The following is an 11102-nucleotide window of genomic DNA, read 5'->3' as shown; positions in this document are numbered from 1 at the left end:
CAAGAATACTGGAGCGGGGTGCCGCTCCCTTCTCCAGGGGATCTCCCCCACCCAGGGAGCGAACCCAGGTCTCTGGCATTGCAAGTGGATTCTTTACTTTCTGAACCACCAGGAGACCCCAGAAAGATCCAGGGCAGCAAGAAACAGCTGTGGCAAGAGTGCTGGGCACCCCAGGCAGGAAGTAATGCTTTGATGGCCCAGGGAGATCATGTAGACAGGGAGTGTATATTTAGATCAATTGTGATCCAATTTCTTTTCTCTTTAAAAATCTTTACTTATGTATTTGCCCGGCCAGGTCTTAGTTGCATGTGGGATCTTCAGGGACGGCGTGTGACTCTTAGTTGTAGCCCGTGGGATCTAGCTCCCTGACTGGGGTATCGAATCCAGACCCCCAGTCTAGGGATCAGGGAGTTTAGCCACTGGACCACCAGGGAAGTACCTGAAATTTTTTAGTGGAGGTGGTAAGTGAGGGAAAAAGAGGAGCTAAGATGATGTTGAAATGTTTCTCCTGAACAATTGGGTAGATGGAGTTGTGTTACGTGGAGGGCTTCAGAGAGTAGGACTTTGAAATGCCGTGTTTTTCCTGCGAAGCCCTTAGATATGCAACTGTGATGCCAGGGAGAGAGCTGGACAAGAATGTCTAGAGATCAGGAGAGGGGTCCAAGATAAACACCTTCAAACATATAGTTAGAGTGTAAGTTGATCACAGCCACGGTTAAGTCAGGGGGGCAGCAGGTCAGTGAGATGGTAAGATAATGGTACTTCCTCGGAAATTAAATATATTATTAGCATGATCCAGCCATTCCACCTCTGATTATCTCCAAGGAGAATTGAGAGGATGGACTCTTGGAGACATTAGCACACTCGTGTTTCTGGTAGTGTGTTCACAATAGCCAGACAACGGAAGCAATCCAAGTGCCCCTCAGCCGATGAACGGATCAACAAAATCGTGGACAATTATTCGGCCTGGAAAAGGAAGGACTGTCTATTCATTTCTGCCTCTGCTGGGTCTTTGTTGCTGCATGTGGGCTTTGTCTGGTTGCAGCCGGCTAGGGTTTCAGTCTGGTTGTGGTGTATGGATTTCTCATTGTTGTAGCTTTTGTCCTTGTGTGGCCCAGTTTCCAGGGCAGGCAGGCAGGTAATTGTGTGGCACGGGCTTAGGTGCTTTCCAGCATGTAGGATGCTTCCTGGCCGAGGATCGAACCCATGTCCCCTGCATTGTCAGGCGGATTCTAAACCACTGAGCCACCAGGGAAATCCAGGAGGGAATCTCTGACACATGCCACCAGGTGGATGAACTCTAGGGACATTACGGTACCTTCAATAACCCAGTCACAGAAAGCCAAATGGTATATTATTCCACATCTACGAGGTACCAAAGGTGTCAATTTCCTAAAGACAGAAAACTAGAACTGGGGAGGCCAGGAGATGGGACAAAGAGGAATAAGGATTTGTTGTTGACAGTTTCAAGCTTCTCTGTTGGAAAAGAGTTAGTTTTTTATTGGAGTGAGAGAAATCATACTCACTTAAAAAAACCCCAGCATGCTGCCAGGACTCATGGCAGTCTCACTAGCGACAAAGCTCTAGAGCCGGCAGTGCTGTGTGTCGGGGGAGGAAGTGAGGGCCCCAGGTGGGGGGCATCTCTCGGGCAGGGACCAGGTGAGTCAGATCCCTTCTGGCCTTCAGGTCACCACCCAGAGATGCTCACCGCTGGGGGGATGCGTGAATGGGTGGTGGGCTGCTGCCTTCACTCCCCCAGGAGCCCCTTCTTGTCTTCTGCTCCAGACGCTCCCACAGACCATAAATAGCCTGACATCTCGCAGGAATGACCACCCGAGGGTCTCCGTGAGGCTGTGACTCTTTGGGTCAAGAGAAGAGTTGAGCAGGGCCCTGGTGTAGACAGCAGAGCTCGGATGGGAGAACCTTAGGAGGCCGCCTGAGTCCCGGCCCTCGGCGTCCTCACAGGTCCAAGCTCTGGTGCTGGAGGGACGAGCCCGAGATGGGGGTGAGGACAGGGGTCCCCTGCGTGTCTGCTCCTCTCTGGGCAGGTCTCCGGGGTCTCTGGGCCCAGGGGTTGTCCTGTCTGCTGTGTGTGGAGGAGGAGGAGAAGTTCCTCTTCTGTGAACAGAGCTCTTGCTCCTCCCCAGCCTCCACGGGTCTCCCCGCAGCCCTACCTCCCTCTCGCCTTCCCCTTCTCTTTTCACACACAGGACGCCCAGACACCCTCCGGCTCAGACATGCTGCCGCTGCTGCTGCTGCCGCTGCTGTGGGCGGGTGAGTGGACGGCGGGGCGGGGGCGGGCGGGGCGGGGGCTCGGCTGACCCTCGACTCCCCGCAGGGTCCCTGGCTCAGGATCCGAGATACCGGCTGGATGTGCAGCCGTCCGTGTCGGTGCAGGAGGGCCTGTGTGTCCGCGTGCCCTGCTCCGTCTCCTATCCCCGGGAAGGCTGGAATGACTCTGGCCCAGCTCATGGCTACTGGTTCCAGAAAAGGGTAGATTCCCATGGAGATCCGGCAGTGGCCACAAACAACCCAGAACGTGCGGTGGTCAGTGAGGCCCAGGGCCGATTCCTCCTCGTTGGAGACCCCCGGGCCTACAACTGCTCCCTGGACATCAGAGACGCTCAGAGGAGGGACACGGGGACATACATCTTTAGGTTGGAGAGAGGGCCTACTGTGAGATATAGTTATGCATTGAATCTGCTCTCCGTTCGTGTGACGGGTAAGGATGGGGTCAAGGGGAGGACACACATACAGGAGTCCTGAGGGTCCCCAGGGCGGGGTGGGAGGGGAATCCTGTCTTCTCATCCTGGGGGGGGACCCAGGGATACAGGATGCTGGGGAACAGATGCTCTGAGGGGCACACAGGGGTCCCTGCTCCAGTCCTGGGTCTGCACTATCCAGCTCTGACAGACACACCTGACATCCACGTCCAGGGGACCCTACGCATCCGGCCACCCCACCAACTTCACCTGTGCGGTGCCATGGGCCTGTGACGGGGGGATGCCCCCCACCTTCTCCTGGACCGGGGTCGCCCTCACCTCCCTGCACCCCGAGAGTCCCCACTCCTCAGTGCTCATCCTCACCCCGAGGCCTCAGGACCACGGCACCAACCTCACGTGTCGCGTAACCTTCCCCGGAACTGGTGTGAGCACAGAGGTGACTATCAGGCTCAATGTGTCCTGTGAGTGGGGGCCCAAGAGCCTGGGTCCCGGATGTGGTCCTCCCCCAGGGGAGGGAGAGGCAGGGTTCTTGGTGGGAAACTCGGGGACTCTTCTTGGAGAAAAGCTGGGGTGAAGACACGGAGACTTCTGCCTCACCCCTTACTCCTGACCCCACATCACAATGCAGCAGGATTTTTATTCCTTTTTCTTCCAGACGCCCCGCAGAACCTGGATATTCGGGTCTTCTGGGAAAACAGCACAGGTGTGAGGTCCCTGGGCAGCATGGAGGTCAGATGGGGGGATGCTGTGAAGACTGAACAGAATCAGGCCCCTGACCACTCACCCCTCTTGGCTCCTATGTCTCCCCTCCCCTGCCCCCCACTCTGTCCCTTGGCAGGACTCTGGGGCCACTGTGGACTCCTAGGTGACTATTCACTGTCATCTCCCCTTGTTCCCTCTCTTCCCACCTCTCCTCACCCCTCACTTTGCCATGCCATCCTTTCCCTGATTCTCTGTCTCTTCCTGACTGTGCCATCTCCACCTCCCTGGAGCAGACTGAGTTCCCAAGCTGGGTACCAGGCTCCTGGTCTTCCGTGGTGGCTCAGATGGTAAAGAATCCACCTGCAGTACAGGAGACCAAGGTTCGATCCCTGGGTCAGGAAGATCCTCTGGAGAAGAGAATGGCTACCCACTCCAGTATTCTCACCTAGAGACTTGCATGGGCAGAGGAGCCTGGCGGGCTACAGTCCATGGAGTTTCAAAGAGTCAGACATGACTGGGTGACTAACACACGCTAATACCAGCTTCCTGCCCATTTCTTCAGGAGGGCAAGGTCAAGTTCATTCACCCTGGAGTTTTCTAGCCTCCGCACTGAAGGCCCTCACAAATCTCTGTCCTGAGTGTCCTCCACTTCCTCTTGGTCGGGACCCTCCGATCTGAGTAATCAGAGTCTGCATCTCAGAAATTCCTTTGGACTATGTCTCACTCAACCCTCCCCCAAGACTTAGTTTGCAAGCTTGACTTCCTGAAAATGCCTCATGTCCTCCCTTCCTCCACCTCCACGACCACAGCCTCAGCTCAGGCCTGCATTCTCTCTCTCACCTGGACTTGGAGCAGCCTCCCCTCTGGCCTGTCAGCCTGCAGATGAGCCTTGTCCAGCCTGCCATAATTGGGGCCACAGAGGGGTGTCTGCAGGCCCAGAGCTGACCCTCCTCCTTCCCTCTGTGTCCCCCTTCTCCTTCATCACCTGTGTGCAGGCCTGCATGTGGCCAGACCCACAAGTGTCCATGCCCGGCACGTGCTCACACATCAGAGGCCACCTCCTGGGATATTATCTCCCAGGTTGAGATACAGCCAACTCTTCTTCTAACATCCATCCTTGTGTCCTGGGTTCACTGAATTGCCTCTCCTCCCCCCGCCCCGACCTCACCCCTACTTGCCCTTGCCGGTGATGAAATCTCAGAGCCACTGTCCTATATCTGGGAGGAAGGGCGGGGGTGAGGGGGAGGGCCTCTCAGCCCTGCCCTTCCTGCTCTCTCTGAGTCCCCAGTCCCCAAGATCCTGGGCAATGCCACCTCCCTGCGAGTCCGGGAGGGTCAGTCCCTGCGCCTGGTCTGTGTTGTCGACAGCAACCCCCCCGCCAATGTAAGCTGGGCCCGGGGGAGCCTGACCCTGAGCCCCTCCCAGCCTTTGGATCCTGTGGTCCTACAGCTGCCCCAGGTGGTCTTAGGGGATGGAGGAGCGGTCACCTGCAAAGCTCAGCACCCGAGCGGCTCCGACCGCATGTCCTTACACCTAGTGGTACTGGGTGAGTATAAGCAACGATCCCCCAGTTCTTTGCTTTCTGGCTGCGCTGGGTTTTCACTGCTGCGTAAGATCTTTCTCTGGTTGCTTTGTTCGGGCTTCTTATTGCGGTGGGTTCTGTAGTTGCGGAGCACAGGCTCTAGGCGATTGGGCGCAGTAGTTGTGGCACATGGGCATAGTTGCTTTGCAGCAAGTGGGATCTTCCCAGACCAGGAATGGAATGGGTGTCCCCTGCATTGGCAGGCGGATTCCTAACCACCGAACCACCAGGGACGTCCGGATGCTGTCTTTTGGAGCTGGGGCCATAAGCGGGGCTAAGGTGTGAACTCAAACCTCGCCTCTGCCTTCCTCCTGCAGGTGTCTCCTCTTTCTGCCCCCACGACTTTGGGGAGAGTCAGGGCTCCTGGCCCCTGGTCCTCACCCTGCTGAGGGGCGCCCTGGTGGGGGCTGGTTCCCTCCTTACCGTGGCCTCTTCTGGATCTACTACACCAGGTGAGAAGCACTTTCAAGGTGTCCCTGGATTTGGGGGAGAGGGGGAGGGACCCCTCCTGTGGCCTTCTGTCTTGTCCTTTCCAGAGCAAACCCTCCGTGAAACTGACTCCAACACATCTGGTGAAGAAACCAACAAACTGACCTCTTATGTCTGATCTGTGTTTCCCTTACGGGTTCAGAAGGTCACAGGGGAGTAGGGCTAGGAGGTGTGACTAAGCCTGGTCCTTCCTGGGGGTGCTCCAGAGGTCTGTGGACAAGGAGGCGCTAGAAGACCTGGCCCAAGCCCTACCCGGGAATAACATCTCATCACATCTGGTCTCCAGGTGTCTTCCTGATCATTCTACAGGAACGGTTGGGAGGGCAAGGAGGAAACATGTTCTTATTACAAAATTGAACTGTGCCACATGTAATGGTTTTTCTTCTGTGTGCTTACCTTGGAGTGGTTTTGATATGCCCATAATGCAACCTGTAAAAATATAATGTGCGAAAGTGTAGTTGCTCAGTCATGTCCAACTCTTTGCAATCACATGGGCCGTAGCCCACCAGGCTCCTCTGTCCATGGGATTTCCCAGGCAAGAATACTGGAGTGGGTAGCCATTCCCTCCTCCAGGGGATCTTCCCAATCCAAGGATTGAACCGGGGTCTCCTGCATTGGCAGACAGGTTCTTTACCAAGTAGCCACCAGGGAAGCCCCCTTGTTCCTGTTTTCTGATTTTTGGCCGTGAGGCAAGTGAGATCTCAGCTTACTGACCAGGGATCCAACCCACACCCCCTGCATTGGAAGGTGAACTCTTAACCACTGGCCCATGAAGGAAGTCCCAAAGGAGATTTTTTTTTTAATTAGAAAAATTAACTATTTTATGTTTAGGCATATATGTGAATCATTTCAGTTGCTCTTCATTCTTTTATTGGAAAAACAACATCCCCTAAGGGGGCTTCCCAGGTGGCTCAGTGGTAAGGAATCCACCTGCCAATGCAGGAGACGCAGGAGACGTGGGTTCAATTCCTGGGCCAGGCAGGTCCCCTGGAGAAGGGAATAGCAACCCACTGCAGTAATTTTGCCTGGAGAGTGCCATGGACAGAGGAGCCTGGCGGGCTACAGTCCATGGGGTCGCAAACAGTTGGACAGGATTGAGCCACTAAGACTTTGACACAAGGAGGAGTAAACATTAGAGGCTTTCCCTGTGGAGGGAACATGGAAAATGGACCCACTGTGGCTTCCAGGGACCCCAAATAAACTGGAGCCAGGCAGTCATGACAGACATAGGGTTCAGTCACGTACACTCTGTTCTTAGAAAAACCACAAACAAAAACTGTAAGAATTTCTGCTTGTGCTAAGATTCCCACTTGAGAAACCGCTCAGGACATGCTCTGATGACAGCCATCATCGGAAACTACAGGTCAGCCAGCAAGAACTTGTGGTCCTTCTGCCAGGGCCATCCAGTCTCTTTTGGCAAGTCCCCTCCTGTTGCTTCTGTGGTTTGTGCTTTTTGAAGTCCCTCACCACTTCACCTCCAAGGAACGTACTTTTGGTTACAGCCAAAGGCTTCTTATCCCTGGGTTGCGAACCTTGTGAACGACAAAGCTGCCCTTTTGCTTTAAGATAACCCTGCCTCGTTTCTCAGATTTATTTGGAATTTAAGACAAGAACATAGTTCCTCTGGGCTTCCCAACTGGCTCAGTGGAAAAGAATCCGCCTGCCGATGCAGGAGATGTGGGTTCAATTCCTGGGTCAGGAAGAGGCTCTGGAGAAGGAAATGGCAACCCACTCCAGTATTCTTGCCTGAAGAATCCCCATGGACAGAGGAGCCTGGCGGGCTACAGTTCATGGGATCACAAAAGAATCAGACACGATTTAGCAACTAAACAAAAACCAAGTATTTTCTCTATAGTATCATTTTCCTTTTACCTGAAAGTCTTTTCCTATATTTTTTTAGTGTAGGTGTGTTGGTAATGAATTTTTTCAGCCATTGTTTGCCTGGAAAAGTTTTCATTTACATCAGTTTTGGAAAGGTACTTTTATTGTATTAGGAATTCTAGGTTAAATTTTCCTCTATTCTGTTGTTCAAATTATTTTGGCTTGCTTAGTTTCTTATGAGAATTCTGTTACTTTCATCTTTCTTTGTAGTTTATATCTTTCTCTGGCTGGTTTTAACATTTTCTCTTTTTCACTGGGTTTAAAAAATTTGATTAAGGGAATCAGCTGGCTGTCCAGTGGTTAGGACTCCCCACTTCCATTGCCAAGAGCATGGGTTCAATCCCTAGTTGGGGAACTAAGATACCACAAGCCATGAGTCATGGTTAAAAATAAATTAAAAAATTAATATGTGCCTTGATGTGTAAATGTGTATGTATGTGTGTGTGAGTGAGAAGGAGACAGAGATTATCCTACTTGGAGTGTGTTAAGTATCTTGAATCTGAAATTTTATACTTGTGATCAAATTTGTGAAATTGAAGTCAATGTTTACATATATATTTTTATTATATATATATTTCTAGTCTTATATATATATATATGTATATGTATATATTTCTAGTCTTCCTGTCTCTATTCTCCTATTCTCCTCCGCATCTCCAAGTTTACATATGTGGTATTGCCCAATGCTATCTCACTATCGGCCCTGAGCATCTGTTCACCATTTCTAGTCTTTTTTCTCTATACTCTTCAGTTTGAATAGGATCTGTTCTATATCTTCAAGTTTACTGATTATTCTTCCACAATGTTGAATCAGCTCGTAGTCTCGTTCAGTGAAATTCTCACCTCAGATCATTTATTTTCATCGCCAGAGGTTCATTTCCTTAGTTTTTAATCTCATATTTCTCTTTTATTGTGTTAATGTTTTCCTTTATGTCCTTGAGTATATGGATCATATTTGTAATAAATGCTTTAATGTATCTGTCTGCTAGATCTGTTTCCTCTGTCATGTCTAACCCTGAATCATTGAGTAATTTTTCTTTCATTAAGTGTCATATGTTCCTACTTCTTTATGTCTAGTAATTTTTCACTGATTGCTGGACATTGTCAATTTTATGTGGTTGATGACATGGTCTTGTATTTCTTCAAGTAATACTAGTCTTTTTCTTGATGGCAGTTATTTGCATGTTGGGTCAATATTTTAAGGGCTCTTTAATTTTTATTGAAATAATATTGATGTACAATATTGTATTAGTTTCAGGTGTACTACATAGTGATTTGACATTTGCATACATTATGAATTGATCACCACGGTAAGTCTAGTAACCACTTGTCCCAACACAAAGTTATTACGATCTCATTGACCACATTCCTTATGTTGTCTGTTGCATCCTTATGGCTTACTGTGTTTCTAAGTGGTGGTTTGCTGACCATATTCCTTATGTTGTCTACTGCATCCTTATGGCTTACTGTGTTTCTTTTTTTTTTTTTTTCCTTTATTTATTTATTTATTTTTTCAGTGGGTTTTGTCATACATTGATATGAATCAGCCATAGATTTACACGTATTCCCCATCCCGATCCCCGCTCCCACCTCCCTCTCCACCCGATTCCTCTGGGTCTTCCCAGTGCACCAGGTCCGAGCACTTGTCTCATGCATCCCACCTGGGCTGGTGATCTGTTTCACCATAGATAGTATACATGCTGTTCTTTCGAAACATCCCACCCTCACCTTCTCCCACAGAGTTCAAAAGTCTGTTCTGTACTCTGTGTCTCTTTTTCTGTTTTGCATATAGGGTTATCATTACCATCTTTCTAAATTCCATATATATGTGTTAGTATGCTGTACTGTTCTTTATCTTTCTGGCTTACTTCACTCTGTATAATGGGCTCCAGTTTCATCCATCTCATTAGAACTGGTTCAACTGAATTCTTTTTAACGGCTGAGTAATATTCCATGGTATATATGTACCACAGCTTCCTTATCCATTCGTCTGCTGATGGACATCTAGGTTGCTTCCATGTCCTGGCTATTATAAACAGTGCTGCGATGAACATTGGGGTGCACGTGTCTCTTTCAGATCTGGTTTCCTCAGTGTGTATGCCCAGAAGTGGGATTGCTGGGTCATATGGCAGTTCTATTTCCAGTTTTTTAAGAAATCTCCACACTGTTTTCCATAGCGGCTGTACTAGTTTGCATTCCCACCAACAGTGTAAGAGGGTTCCCTTTTCTCCACACCCTCTCCAGCATTTATTGCTTTTTACTGTGTTTCTAAGTGGTGGTTTGCTGACCATATTCCTTATGTTGTCTGCTGCATCCTTATGGCTTACTGTGTTTCTAAGTGGTGGTTTGCACTTCTTGATCTCCTTTGCCTGTTTGGCCTCATCACCACCACTTCCTCCCCGCCAGCAACCACCCACTTGTTTTCTGTGAGTTCGTTTTCATTTTGTTTTGTTTGTATGCTTTCTTTTTTAGATTCCATGTACAGGATCATGTGGTAGTTGTATTTCTGTACCTGACTTATTCCACTTAGCATAATATGCCCTGAATGCATGTGTGCTAAGTCACTTTAGTCATGTCCGACTCTTTGCAGTCCTATGGATCATCACCCACCAGGCTCCTCTGTCCATGGGATTCTCCAGGCAAGAATACTAGACTGAATTGCCATGCCCTTCTCCAGGGGATCTTCCTGACTCAGGAATCAAACTTTAGTCTCCTGCATTGCAGGCAGACTCTTTACCCTCTGAGCCACCAGGGAAGCCCCCCTTAATATGCTGTAGATTCAGCCAAGTTGTCAAAAATGGCAAGATTTCATTTTTTATTTCTGAGTAATATTATGTGTATATTATATATTCACTCATCTATCAATGGACCATTAGGCTGCTTTCATATCTTGACTATTGCAAATAATGCTGAAATGAACATTGGTGTGCATATATATTATCAACTTATTGTTTTTGTTTTCTTTGAGTAAATACCCCAAAGTGAAATTTCTGGATCGTATGGCAGTTCTGTTTTTAATTTTTTGAGGAACCTCTGTATTGTTTCCCATAACGGCCACCCCAATTTACAATTCCAATAACAGTGCACAAAGGCTCCCTTCTATCCACATCTTTGTTATTTGTTGTCTTTTTTTATAACAGCTATTCTGACAGGTGGGAGCTCATTCTGCTTTTGATATGCATTCCTTGAAGATGAGTGATACTGAGCATCTTTTCTTGTGTCTCTTGGCCGTGTGTTTGTCTTCTTTGGAAAAATGTCTACTCATGTCCACTGCCTATGTTTAGTCAGAGTGCTGTGTTTTCTTTTTGATGTTGAGTCGCATGAGGCTTTTGTATATTTTGAATATTAACCCCTTATCGGATGTACTGTTTGCAAATATCTTCTCCCATGTAGTAGGCTGTGTTTTTGTTTTGTCCTTCACTGTGGAAAAGCATTTTAGTTTCTTAGAGTTCCGTTGATTTATTTTTGCTTTTGTTTCCCTTGCCTGAGGAGACAAAAAGATGTCTTTAAGACCAATGTCAAAGAGAGTACTGCCTATATTTTCTTCTAAGAGTTTCATGATTTCAGATCTTGCTTTTGGTATGTCTGAGACAGCAGCAGGAACAGACTGAAACACCACAGGAACATTTTCTTGTGTAGACATCACAGGTTTGATGTGTCTTGGTGGAAGTCGTTTGAGAATGACACTGTGAATGTGTGTGTGGGGGGAAGATATTGAGGTGTTT

General features: G+C 48.9%; 1 pseudogene; it reads left to right on the top strand.

Annotated features, from left to right (window-relative positions):
- Positions 1 to 2131: 2131 nt before the first annotated feature.
- LOC133051769 (myeloid cell surface antigen CD33-like) lies at positions 2132 to 5734 on the top strand (annotated as a pseudogene).
- Positions 5735 to 11102: the final 5368 nt, after the last annotated feature.

This window comes from Dama dama, chromosome 4 (assembly GCF_033118175.1).
Source record: "Dama dama isolate Ldn47 chromosome 4, ASM3311817v1, whole genome shotgun sequence".
Taxonomy (NCBI): Eukaryota; Metazoa; Chordata; class Mammalia; order Artiodactyla; family Cervidae; genus Dama; species Dama dama.
Note: the sequence above shows the minus strand (reverse complement) of the source record. Positions and strands in the feature narration are given on the sequence as shown.